This window comes from Vulpes vulpes, chromosome 16, assembly GCF_048418805.1.
Source record: "Vulpes vulpes isolate BD-2025 chromosome 16, VulVul3, whole genome shotgun sequence".
In the NCBI taxonomy this organism is placed as follows: Eukaryota; Metazoa; Chordata; class Mammalia; order Carnivora; family Canidae; genus Vulpes; species Vulpes vulpes.
The window spans coordinates 44,120,782-44,133,096 of record NC_132795.1 but is presented as its reverse complement, the minus strand read 5'-3'; the positions used below and the strand labels follow the sequence as shown (position 1 = coordinate 44,133,096).

Below are 12,315 nucleotides of genomic sequence, written 5' to 3'. Positions count from 1 at the left end.
ATAAAATCCTTGCAAATCAAAGCAATATAAATGACAATCCGCTGTACATTAAAAGATGGTCTGTCTTACCCTCGGTGTCCCTGATGCATACGCATTGTGACACTGTGTGTTTTGCTGTATTATTATTTTTTTTACATGAATAATCAACAGAACGCAGACTTTTAACACAGGGACCAGGTAAATAATGAAAGCAACCAAAGCCTGCTTATCTCCTTTATCTACTTTTCACACTGTTGTTCTTTTGTGACATTACAAAATTAGACATAGGCCTTTTAATTCGTGCGTGGGAGACGGTGGACAGGCAGGGAGCAAAGCCTTTGCTCCTCTCCACTTAAGATAAGTTTGCCAGATTATCTAACTCTTACTGTGACAAGCAAAAGTCACTCGACAGGAAATGTGCGGCAGGTTTGTGATGGTCATGAGAAAAACCAATTCTGAAGGCCGCGCTTCAGCTTTCTCCAATTTAAAAAAACAAAAATGAACGTGTGTCACTCTAAGGATTCTGGTTTACTCATGGGCCCATCAGCCACAGTCAATGTCTGCTATAAACACGAATGGGGGGACTAACCCCAAATTTCCACATAATTTCAAAATTTCCTAGAGCCCTTCAGATTTAGATTACATCTAGATTTAGGCCACTTTTCTTGTACAGTTGCCATTTTGAACATCCTTGCAGAAAAAGCATGAATTTAATGGCTCTGGCAATGGCATTGAAATAAGGAACTTTCCCTTTGTTGTTAGGGTAGCACAGCACCTCAATAACACTTATATTTTGCTTTTAAGAGCTTGCTACCCATGGGGGCGCTCTGGTGGCTCAGGGGGCAGGCGCCTGCCTTTGGCTCAGGCTGTGATCCAAGGATCCCGGGACCCAGCCTCCCTTCCCTCATCAAGTTCCCCACTCGGCACGGAGTCTGCTCATCCTTCTCCCCTTGCCCCTGCCCCCCACTAGCATGTGCACAGGTGCTCTCTCTGTCAAATAAATAAATAAAATCTTAAATAATATCTGCTAACCACTGAAAAGGCAATATAATTTTTTAAAGATTTTATTTATTTTTTTGAGACAGAGAGAGAGCACAAGCAGTGAGGAGGGGCAGAAGGAAAAGGAGAAGCAGACTCGCCACTGCGCAGGGAGCCAGATGCGGGACTCATCCCAGGACTGAGACCACGACCTCTGCCTCCTGAGATCATGACCTTAGCCAAAGGCAGACGCCTAACCGACTGAGCCACCCAGGTGCCCAGCAGCATAATTTTTTTAAATAAAAATAGTGACTTGGCTTTCCTCCCTAAAAGAAATATACTTTCCAATATTTCAGATTTTGTTATTTTTTCCCCTGAACTTTAAATTCCAAATATTAATTGGCATGATCATAAATTTATAATCTACATGCCATGGGTTATACAACTTTAGAATTGTAGATGATTTATCTAGAAACCATTGTTCTCTAGTTGCAGAAATAAGAAAAATAATGCAGAAACAGACAAACAAACAAACAAACAAAAACCCTTGAATGATCAGCTAACTTACTATGGATCTTCCAGTAAGTTTGGAAAATCTAGAGCTGTTGGATTTATTTTCTTGCAGATTTAAACATACTAGCCTTAGGTCAGTTACGATTTATCACATTTTACTTCATCGCTGTAAATTGATAGACATTATTCAACGACTTATGCTTTGTAGAAAATACAACTAAAGAAGATGACAATGTTACAGAAGAGACTTGGATTTGAGAAAGAGCTGGGAATTACTAATGCATCCGATGGAATTAGACAAACACATTTATGTGCCAAGCCTCAAATTCCTCATCTGTGAAATAAGACAGTTGAAAAGGAGAACCTCTTTTTAGTTCCCCAAACCTTTTATCCTAACTTACTTGTCTACAATTTAAACTGCTGAAAAAATGTAAGAATATGGTCATATTTTATTTGTTTAAAAATCTGAAAAAAGGGGAACCTGGGTGGCTCAGGTCATGACCCTGGGGTCCTGGGATCGAGGCCTGCATCGGGCTCCCTGCATGGAGCTCGCTTCTTTCCTCTGCCTGTGTCTCTGCCTCTCTCTCTGCGTCTCTCATGAATAAATAAAATCTTTTTAAAAAGTCTTTTTTTTTCAAAAACTTTCTAAAAAGTTTTTGAGTAATTTTTTATTCCTCATTCTTCATCGTTTAATATGTATAAGTCTAAGAGGCGGGGCTTGGATCTAGGTTTGAGAAGACATTTGACACAGTGTGAAGAAAGTAAAAGCAAAGCAAGCCTGATAGAAGTTCCAAAATAATGACAAGCCAAGTAAAGTATTCATTAAATAGGGAAATAGAGCAAGTTCTGTTTTGAGTGCTTATGGCAAAAATTGCTGACTGCTCACCAAAATCCATGCTCTCCTCTACTTCCTAGAATAGACGACAATTCCCACTCTCCGTGGTTAGGAATGGTTATGCATCTAGCCAATGGAGCATGAGTGCTCATCACTGGCTGGTTAGCCCACCGTCCTCCCCCCTCAGCTCCTCAATATCCTTTTTCCTTGAAATGAATTTCTCAGGGTGACCTTGGAAGTCTTTTCCTGAATATGTCAGACACCCACCTGGGCCTCTGCATGACGGCACGCCCAAGTACCAGGTCTCACGCCCATTGTTACATGAGCGGGAAAACCATGTCTACTGTGTTTGGTCCAAATATATGCTTGGGCCTATTTTTTAAAGCAATTAGCCTTCTCTAATGCAGCCCTCAAATAGAATAAGAAACAGATTAAATTCAAATTGCTCTCATTTGTGTTGTTACAAACATATGTAAGCAATTACCTACTACATAATTCAATACACTCACATTTAGCCAACTAGATCAAACTATGCAGCTCCACTCAATTGGACAAAGATGATCAGCTTCATTACAGAATTAAGACTTGCAAGAGATAATGTTGGTGAATAAGTTACCTAGTTTAGATATGTGTTTTTGTAATTGGCTAGTAATGATATCTGTGATTACTACTACTGATAATGCGATCAATATGGGGGAAGTGTGTAGACTCCAATGAATGGAACACTACATTAGCTCCAAGTAATTGGCCCAGTAGGGAGCACGTTTAGGGTCCTGATGCCAAAATGCAGTCGCCCGGGATCGGCATCATCACGGAGAAATGTTGCTAATAAAATAGGGAGAAAATAGCAAATTTAAAGAATATTTTATGTACAGCTAAGTGTGTTTTGTTGATACCTTAGGAAGCATTTATAGACAACATCTAACTTCTGTACTATTGGGGTATAGGTTGGCATAAGAAATAGTTTTTTTGGGGGGAGGAGGTGCCCGGATGGCTCAGTCGGTAAACAACCAACTCGTGATTTTGGTTCAGTTCATGATCTCAGAGGTCATGGAATCGACCTCCATCAGGCTCCTCATTCAGCAGGGAGTCTGCTTAAGATTCCCTCTCTCCTTCTCCCTCTGTGCCTCTCCCCACTTGTGCACTCTCTCTCTCTCTCTCTAAAAAATAAATAAATCCTTAAAAAAGTAACTTAGGAATCACAGAAAAGATAACGGGGAAATGAAACAAATGAGGAAAGTTAAGGAAATAGATAAAAGATTGCCCATATGCACCTGTATCATTTCTCTTCCCATCCCATCCCCCTAAATACACACATACCCTCTCCTCCTTCTTCCGTTTACTAGAGCTTGTAATGAAATATATCTTTAGACATATGAGAGTATATTTTTTATAAGAAGAAGATTAAAACCAGACAATATTAGCTGTTTTTGAAATACACTGGTCTTGGCTGGCTTTGTTTTCACTTAAGATCCAAAACTACCTTTTAAAGACTGCTCTGAATTCTGTGAATGTTAACTCTTGAATTTACTGAGATTGGTGGCTTGCACACAAATAACCTATTTTATGAGGTTTTTTTGAAAAGCATTTGGCTTCTGGGTGCTTGAAACATGGAAAAAAAAAAAAAAACAGCACCATCAGACTCTTCCGAGCATCATACCCCAGGTTTTGCTAATTGAATATTCATTTAAAACCAATAAATTACCTACTACATATTTCACAAAATGTACCTGTCTCTTAGGGCACAGATTTTTAAAGCAATTACTGAAAGGCTTAATTAAAAAAGTGTACAATTTTATCTATTACCTTTTGTTATTCATTGTTAAAGGCTTTTATGTGTTCTTTGTGGGAAGATCGTAGGACTAGAGACTGGAAACTCCAGTAGTCCTCAGAGCACCATGGAATAAAAAGGGAAAGACATGGGGGAGGTACCTCTATCAACCAACCGTCTATCTGGTCAGTTCATAGGGAAACTACGTGACTCAGGGATTGGAGAAATGTTGTCTGCAGAGATGGAAAGGAAGTAATTTATTTGTAGCCCCATGAAATTAGAACCCAAAAAGCTGCACAACATAGAGTTCTCACAGCCCCCCTCCTTTTCCCGTTCCTACTCTTCCAGGAAGCCTTCTTCCAAACGGACGTAGGCTCCTATTTTCTGGACTCACATAACACCTTGATAACAGCGATCTTTGTGATAACTATCATGACAGTAATCATAATTTTATCATAACATTATCTTTCTCACTCAGGGGGCTTAGCTTTTTAAGGAAATGAAGCACGCTTTGCCTGTCTTTGCATCCCACAGCCTAATGCAGAATCAAGTACAAAATAGATGCTCAATAAATGTTTTTTTACACTAAGTTCTGGCAATAATGTCATTATTCTTAAAAATAGGAGCACTTTATAAGCATATTATAACTTTAATATAGGGGCGCCTGGGGGGCTCAGTGGTGGAACATCTGCCTTGGGCTCAGGGCATGACCCTAGGGTCCCAGGATCAAGTCCCGCGTTGGGCTCCCTGCATGAAGCCTGCTTCTCCCTCTGCCTGTGTCTCTGCCTCTCCCTGTGTCTCTCATGAATAAATAAGTAAAATCTCAAAAGAAAAACCCTTTAATATATACATATGTATTTTCTAAATTAAGCATTTTCTAAGGTTAAAAATACCAACTAGCAGGATGGAAAAATCCCACTGAAGTGATATTTATAGTATTTTTACTCACCTTGCTTATTAACGGTATACACGAGAGAGGTAAGAAGGCCATTGCTATCTACCTAAGTAGCTTTGAATAAGCTAGTCTATATCCAAATAAAGTAGCTTTATAGCCAGAGAGAAAGCAGAAGTATTGTATAAGCATCTCTGTTCTTTTTTTTTTCCTCATTGGCAAATGACTTCCATACTCTCCTAGAAGGAACAGCATTGTTTTTAGACCATGTACCTGGTTAATTGATGATGGGTTTGGAAATCTCTTCTCTCCTAGTCAGTAAATCACCAAGGATGAACTACATGATCCCTAGGGTCCCTTCTTTAGGAAAGATCTGAAGATTAAAAATAAGGCATCCAGAAATAATTTTTTGCGACTTGCCCCATCACCCCCACAACCAGCCTTTCTTCCCTACACACACTTGCTTCCTTATTTCCAAGTATAATTTCTCAAGAAATCAGACATTGTCTAAATACAGGGAACCTCTGGATACTCAATCATGTTAAAAAGCAGAGTTAATTTTGGTCATTAATTGGAAGACTTAACAGATAATAGCTATTCACCTGAAATGAAAAACATGCTTAGATTTATGGCTAAACTTTTTTTTTTTTTTAACTATTAACCTAATTCAAGCTATTGTACATTGAGGATTTACTGTGTGGCGTGGTGTTAGGAAAGACGGTCTATGTTGGTTTTAGTTTACTGCCCTTAAAAGCTCCAGGCCCAGTGCTATTACGCGCCCCCACCCCTTCTGTTAGGTAAGGAGGCTACAATTTAAAGAGGATAAGGCACCTGCCAAGCTCACTTGGCTAATAAGCAACAGAGCTGGAGCTAAAAGCCAAGACCGACGAGAGCACCTCCCTGATTCGCCAACAAGCCTCCCCAAATGCCACTTTGAACCGGAGTTGGATACTTTCTGTCTCCGTCCCTCTAACATGTGTTTCGGTGTCACTATGACAGCAGGTGTCCTGCCAAGTCCAGTGCGTGAGGACACACACGATGTAGGCCGTGAGCTCTGCAGGGCAAGCAGCAGTGTTAGGGGTGGGGAGGCCGAGGCCAGGCACCAACCAGGCTACAGGGCGAGAGCCCTGGCCTCCTGGCACACAGCACGGGCAGGAGGCCTCAACCGGGGACAGATCCAGGTTGGAGGACATGCCAGGAGGCCTTCGTGGCTGGGGTTGCGGAGGTGGCTGCTGCTGGGTAAGGAGAGCTCTTCAGCAGGAAGACTGCGGGGGGCTTTCCTGGGGTGATGGAGCCACTGCAAGCTCGGATCCAGGAATGACAGGCCCCAAGTTGTGCTCTGAAGCACGGACTCCAGCTGCTGCAGAGAGACCCCCATTATGCCACGTGGTCCTCCCAGGTGGGACTGGAGTGCCCTAGCTGGCCCCTGCCCATGCGAGCTATGCTTGCAAGAAGAGCATGCACCTAAGGGATGAAGCCACTGATGTCAAAGCAGACAAGGACTTTTAAAGCTACTCACGAGATTTGTTTCAGAAATAGTTTTTTATGCAGGTTATCTTTGGTGGGGGGAGGGATATTCCAAAAGCTCAATCCCTGCGTTAGTTATTGTTACTCGATTGCTAGACAACAACAAACGGCAACAACTAGTGTCTGATGATATGGGGAAAGTTACTGCGAAATTGCTCAGGCAATGAACACATTTTAAGAGAATATGTACTTTATATATAGGAAGCTGCACATTCCACTTTGGGTTAATTAGCGGATTTACTCCAGAATTTAAATACAGAAAACAGCCTGAAAGACCACCAGGAAAATAGTCCACATTGCTTTTGATTTCCATGGAAAATACAATGCTTAAGTTTGGTATGGAATCCTGCTTCCTGGGCAATGAAATTTTCCAGTGTTTACACAGCCACGATGGGAGCAAAAAGAATTTAAAAATCCAGCAGGATTTTAACTGACATCAGGATATCAGATCGTTAGCCAAGAAGTCCATAAATCAATGGAGCTTCTAACCTCCTATTTGGCTCCTTTTTTGCATCTTCCTTTTTTTTTTTTAAATTTATTTATGATAGTCACACAGAGGGAGAGAGAGAGGCAGAGACACAGGCAGAGGGAGAAGCAGGCTCCATGCACCGGGAGCCCGACGTGGGACCCGATCCCGGGTCTCCAGGATCGCGCCCTGGGCCAAAGGCAGGCGCTAAACCGCTGGGCCACCCATGGATCCCTTGGCTCCTTTTTTTAGAGAAATGTGTGAATAATAGGGAACCAGAAAAAAGAAAGATAATACTGAAATCAAACCACTTAAAAATAACTGGGAAGTGCCAGGCTGGGCTCATTCGGAAGAGCATGAGACTCTTGAGCAAGTGACATTGAGTGTAGAAATTATTTAAATAAATACTTTTAAAAAGTCTTTAAAAAAATAACTTGCTATACATCCTCTTGTCTAGTATTATATCAAAAGCTTTGCTTCTTGTATAGATTTTACCATGCTCTACATGAAAATCTCACATTTTACTTATAATAATTTTCCATATTATTAGGAATTCCTCATGATTACTTTTGGATTTGTTCCAGCCACACTCTGTGGGAAAGATAAATGTCGTTCACTGTTGAGTGTTTGGGGCATCTATGAGTAGCATAGCAAGGACCTCTTTGTGCACAATGCTTTCCTGTACTCCGAATGATTTTCTTTGGATGGAACACCCAAGTTGGAACGGTCATGCTAAGTGTTATAGCATGCTGTGATTCTTGGCAAATCTAAGTTAGTTCATGTTTTCAGGCTTCATCAATCAGCAGTTGGCGTAAGGAAAAGGAAGACAGGTGGACAGTCCCCATGGGGACCAACACTGCTGGCCCCTTTGCCAAGCGCAGTACATGCATTGTTATTAAATCCTCATGACAATCTTCTGAGCTTAGCAACATCACTATCCCCATTTTACTGATCCAAATTGAGGCTCAAAATTCTACCCCCGTCTCCAGGATCATATGGCAAATAAGGGTGGTGCTGGTATTTGAACCCATCTTCCTGCACCAATATTCTTATTACTATACCAAAAAGGCTTGGCGGGTCATTTTGTATTCCCTTTCTCATCTTCTAGTAAAAGGAAAAAATGAGAAGAGGAATATAGGGTACATCTAGTGGGGATAATCTCTGGAGGCCTTAGAAAGGAAACCTGATGTAATAGAACCTACTGAGAAGGAGAGAGTAGTTTGGTCCGTGGCTGTGACTTTGAAATGGGATGTTTAGTGGACTTTTTGCTGATATTGCTTTTAGATTTTGGTCATTTGGGGCCACTTCTGGTAAAAACCACTTTATTCAGCATGGCACCCAGTTCCCTGGGTTCTTTGGGTACCTGGTCTAATCTCCGTAAGATAAGAATTCTCTTAGCCCACACTCTGGCCTGGAAAGACCGACTCCAGTTAGTGGCAACACACCTACCATAAAGAGGGCATTGCAATAAAACATGGCTTTCAGAGATATTGCTGATGCAGCAAAACGAGAGTAGTAGAATGTGGTCTACCAAAGAAAGGGAGGGGTATTCATATCCAGTTATAACCTTTATTTTTTTTTGTATTTTTTTTATTGGAGTTCGATTTGCCAACATATAAAGTAAAGGTCGTAATTGCCTTTCACTTAATAAAAAAAATAGTGAAAGGCAATTACGACCTTTAATTTACATAAGAGGAAGTATTTCAAACTACGGAAGATATTTTCCATCTCAAAGTCTTATAAGAAAGGAAGAACTGAGGCTATGGGAAGTTGTGGGCGGGTCATTACACAGACTGAGAGGGCAAGAGTGAAGACTTGAGTACTGGCATACAGACCGGGGGTGGGGTGGGGGTGGGAAATCGCTTTCGGGATGTAACTGTAAGGCATACTCCTGGGCCTGGTAGTGTGCCTGATTTAGAAACCCCAACGAGGACTCTCAAAAACAAGCCAATCTCATTCCCAGTCTATTCACAGAGGTATCGTTGCATATATTTGGCCATTATAATTCCAAACATAATTTTCTAAACTTACAGCTAAGGTCTGAATTTTCGACTGACACAACAGGAAATAATTAAGCAGGCAGATTCAGTCCAAAATGGATGCATTTTTAAAACAAAAACACTTTTTGAGAGTATAATCAAGCCATGCAGAAGAGAATAATGACTCACGTTGGAAAGGTTTTAGAAGGGCCACCAAGTGTTATAAAGGGAATCTAACAAGTAAAAAATGACAGCAACCCATTAAATCTGGGCCGTGGTTTCATTCATTTGGGATATAAAAAAAATAGTGAAAGGGAATAAAGGGGAAAAGAGAAAAAATGAGTGGGAAATATCAGAAAGGGAGACAAAACATGAGAGACTTGTAACTCTGGGAAACGAACAAGGGGTGGTGGAAAGGGAGGAGGGTGGGGGGTGGGGGTGACTGGGTGATGGGCACTAAGGGGGGCACTTGATGGGATGACCACTGGGTGTTATGCTGTATGTTGGCAAATCGAACTCCAATAAAAAATAAATAAATAAATAAATAAATAAATAAATAAATAAATAATCTGGGCTCTGCAATCAACTTGAAGAAACTCCTGGTCAAAATTAGAACATTTTGAGTATTTATAAGAATAAAAACTGCAACATAATTAAACTATTCAAATATACTTGAATCCATAGGACAAAATGGTACCTAACTAAAAACAAAACAAAATAAAATAATTGGTCATTGTGGAGCATGCTAGAGGACTGGCTCATTAGTTTTGAAACTAAAAAATACAGGGAAATATTCAGGCATTTATCTTGCCTTTCCTTAAAAGCTGTATCACTGAATCACCAAATAGTAAGGGAGGGCAAGTTTCTCTGGAGAGAACTATTTTGTTTATGAATGGAAAAAGAATCAGTGAATCACCATTTTGCAACCTCTAGTAAGTCAACAGATTTAGGCATTGAACAGCAACAGCTGCAAATGTCAGAAAAGATGACTATTTCTTTTACACATTCATAAAAAGTCAACTGTGAAGTAAACTTGCTAAAAATGTGAACTGTGATGGATCAAGGGCCCGGATTTGATTACCAATTCACAAGCAATAGAGAGGACAGAGGAACATAGGAAGGTGTACAGTGAGGATGCAGTCAGCAAAATCCAGACAGTAGGAACTGTGTAGGACAAACAACCTCATTCATCACCAATTGGGAAGAATTTTTTTGAAGGTGAAGGGGAAAATAAAGAGAAATTCAATCAAGAGAAATTCAATCTCTTATCTCCTTAAAAGAGATTGAAAAGAGACATCAATTAATCACAAAGCAGTAATATCATTTGGCTCCTAATTTGAACAAACTGTAAATAAAACATTTGGCATTGATGAGACAATTGGACATGTAAACACTTCCTAGATTTCTTTTTTTTAAAATAAATTAATTTTTATTGGTGTTCAATTTACCAACATACAGTATAACACCCAGTGCTCATCCCGTCAAGTGTCCCCCTCAGTGCCCGTCACCCATTCACCCCCACCCCCCGCCCTCTTCCCCTTCCACCACCCCTAGTTCATTTCCCAGAGTTAGGAGTCTTTATGTTCTGTCTCCCTTCCTGATATTTCCCACACATTTCTTCTCCCTTCCTTTATATTCCCTTTCACTATTATTTATATTCCCCAAATGAATGAGGACATACACTGTTTGTCCTTCTCCGATTGACTTACTTCACTCAGCCACTTCCTAGATTTCGATATGATTGAGGAAATGTTAATTTAGATCACCATGTTTAATAATGTCACTTGTTAGAGACATATAGTGAGAATTATTTTTATGGAATGATGTCATGTCTGGAAATCACTTCAACGTGGTATGAAAGGCTGTATGGAGATGTGGGTGAAATAAGACTGACCATGAGTTAATCATTGTTGATGCAGAGCAATAGATATACTCTTCTACTGGCTTTTGTGTATATTTGAAATTATTCATAATAAAGAGCTTGGAAAAACAAAAGGAGGGACTGTGTATTCCTAATGTACATCAAAACGCCTTCATATTGTCTGTGTTTAAAAATATATGCTGAAGGGGTGTCTGGGTGGTTCAATCAGTAGAGCAAGTGACGCTCAATCTCAGGCTCATGAACTCAAGCCCCACATCTGGAATGGAGCCTACTTAAAAAATATATATATATATATATATTTGCTGAATAACCAACTCAAGGAAGGCAACACTTCTAGTCTTGGTTTTCTTCTTTCTCAAATGAGAGAAATGGTATTTACCTCCCAGAGTCACCGTGAAAGCTAAAAGACAAAAAATGGAATAGTATTTCGTAACCTGGAAAGGTCCATGGAAATGTGGAGGGCCTTCAAGGTAAAGAAGAGAATCCCACAACGACAGACTCTGCATTTGGATTCTGACCTTGATTTGTTCTTTCCACGGAGCTACTAAACCCATGGATAGATCCCAGCGCATTCATCTTCCCCTTTGGGACAAAGTACCAAATGGTAGTGTAATTGCCCAGGGAAAATTATTACTGTGTTCTGAATTATTTCCATCATAAATCCCAAACCAGTCAAACAGGCTGTGTCACAAAAACGACAGGGTTGCTGTACAGTGATGAGAATCCCCCATACAAGGGCCCATAAATCCACGAGTATCACAACCCTCCAAAGTCATCCTGACTCGTGTGTTTAAATCAGAAGTGGGGAGCCAGGCAGGCAGCACGTTGGCCAACCCTGTGGAAACCATGAAAATGAGGTGATTTACACAGCCATCAGGTGGAGAAATGTCCCATCATCTGTCTTACGTGGATCGTACAGAATGTGACAAGCATTTTGTTTGTTTTTCTTTGTACATTTTCCAGTGAATCAAAGGAGAAAAAGTCTCTTTCATTTAGTAATGATAACAATCAACCATATTTCTCTTAAATCCCATCACAACTGCTCTTAGTATGTCAAAGAAATGATTTCTGGCAACAATAGTGAATGATAGAAAGGGATAGAGAAGGACACAACTTCTCTGTGTGCCGTGCTCTTCCTCCTTCTCTAATCTTAGTGAAATATTCATCTTTACTTACGGCGAAACGAAATATCTAATCTAATTCTTTATGATTTAAAGTGATATTTTCCTGCCTCTCAGAATATTACGCTCCATTCCAAATTAGAGTTAAAAGCCACTCAGTGGCATTGTAGATGAAATGTGGAAGGTAAAAATACTTTTTTATTACCAGCGAGATAGAAAAAGGACTTTGACTATATAATTCATTGTATAAAAAAAGGATTAGTATCTTGAAAAGGAAGAGAGCTGTACCCACTTGAAATCACCTTCAGGGAGGCAGGCATGTTAGTTAAACTTTTAGGTATTTGTTTTCTTGCACAAGGGGGGCTAAGTGAT

At 40.3% G+C, this 12,315-nt stretch overlaps 1 protein-coding gene across 2 annotated transcripts in view; it reads right to left on the bottom strand.

Annotated features, from left to right (window-relative positions):
• TRHDE (thyrotropin releasing hormone degrading enzyme) overlaps nt 1-12,315 on the bottom strand; it is a 372,106-nt gene that overhangs the window by 36,776 nt on the left and 323,015 nt on the right. The gene's annotated exons all lie outside the window — the stretch shown is intronic.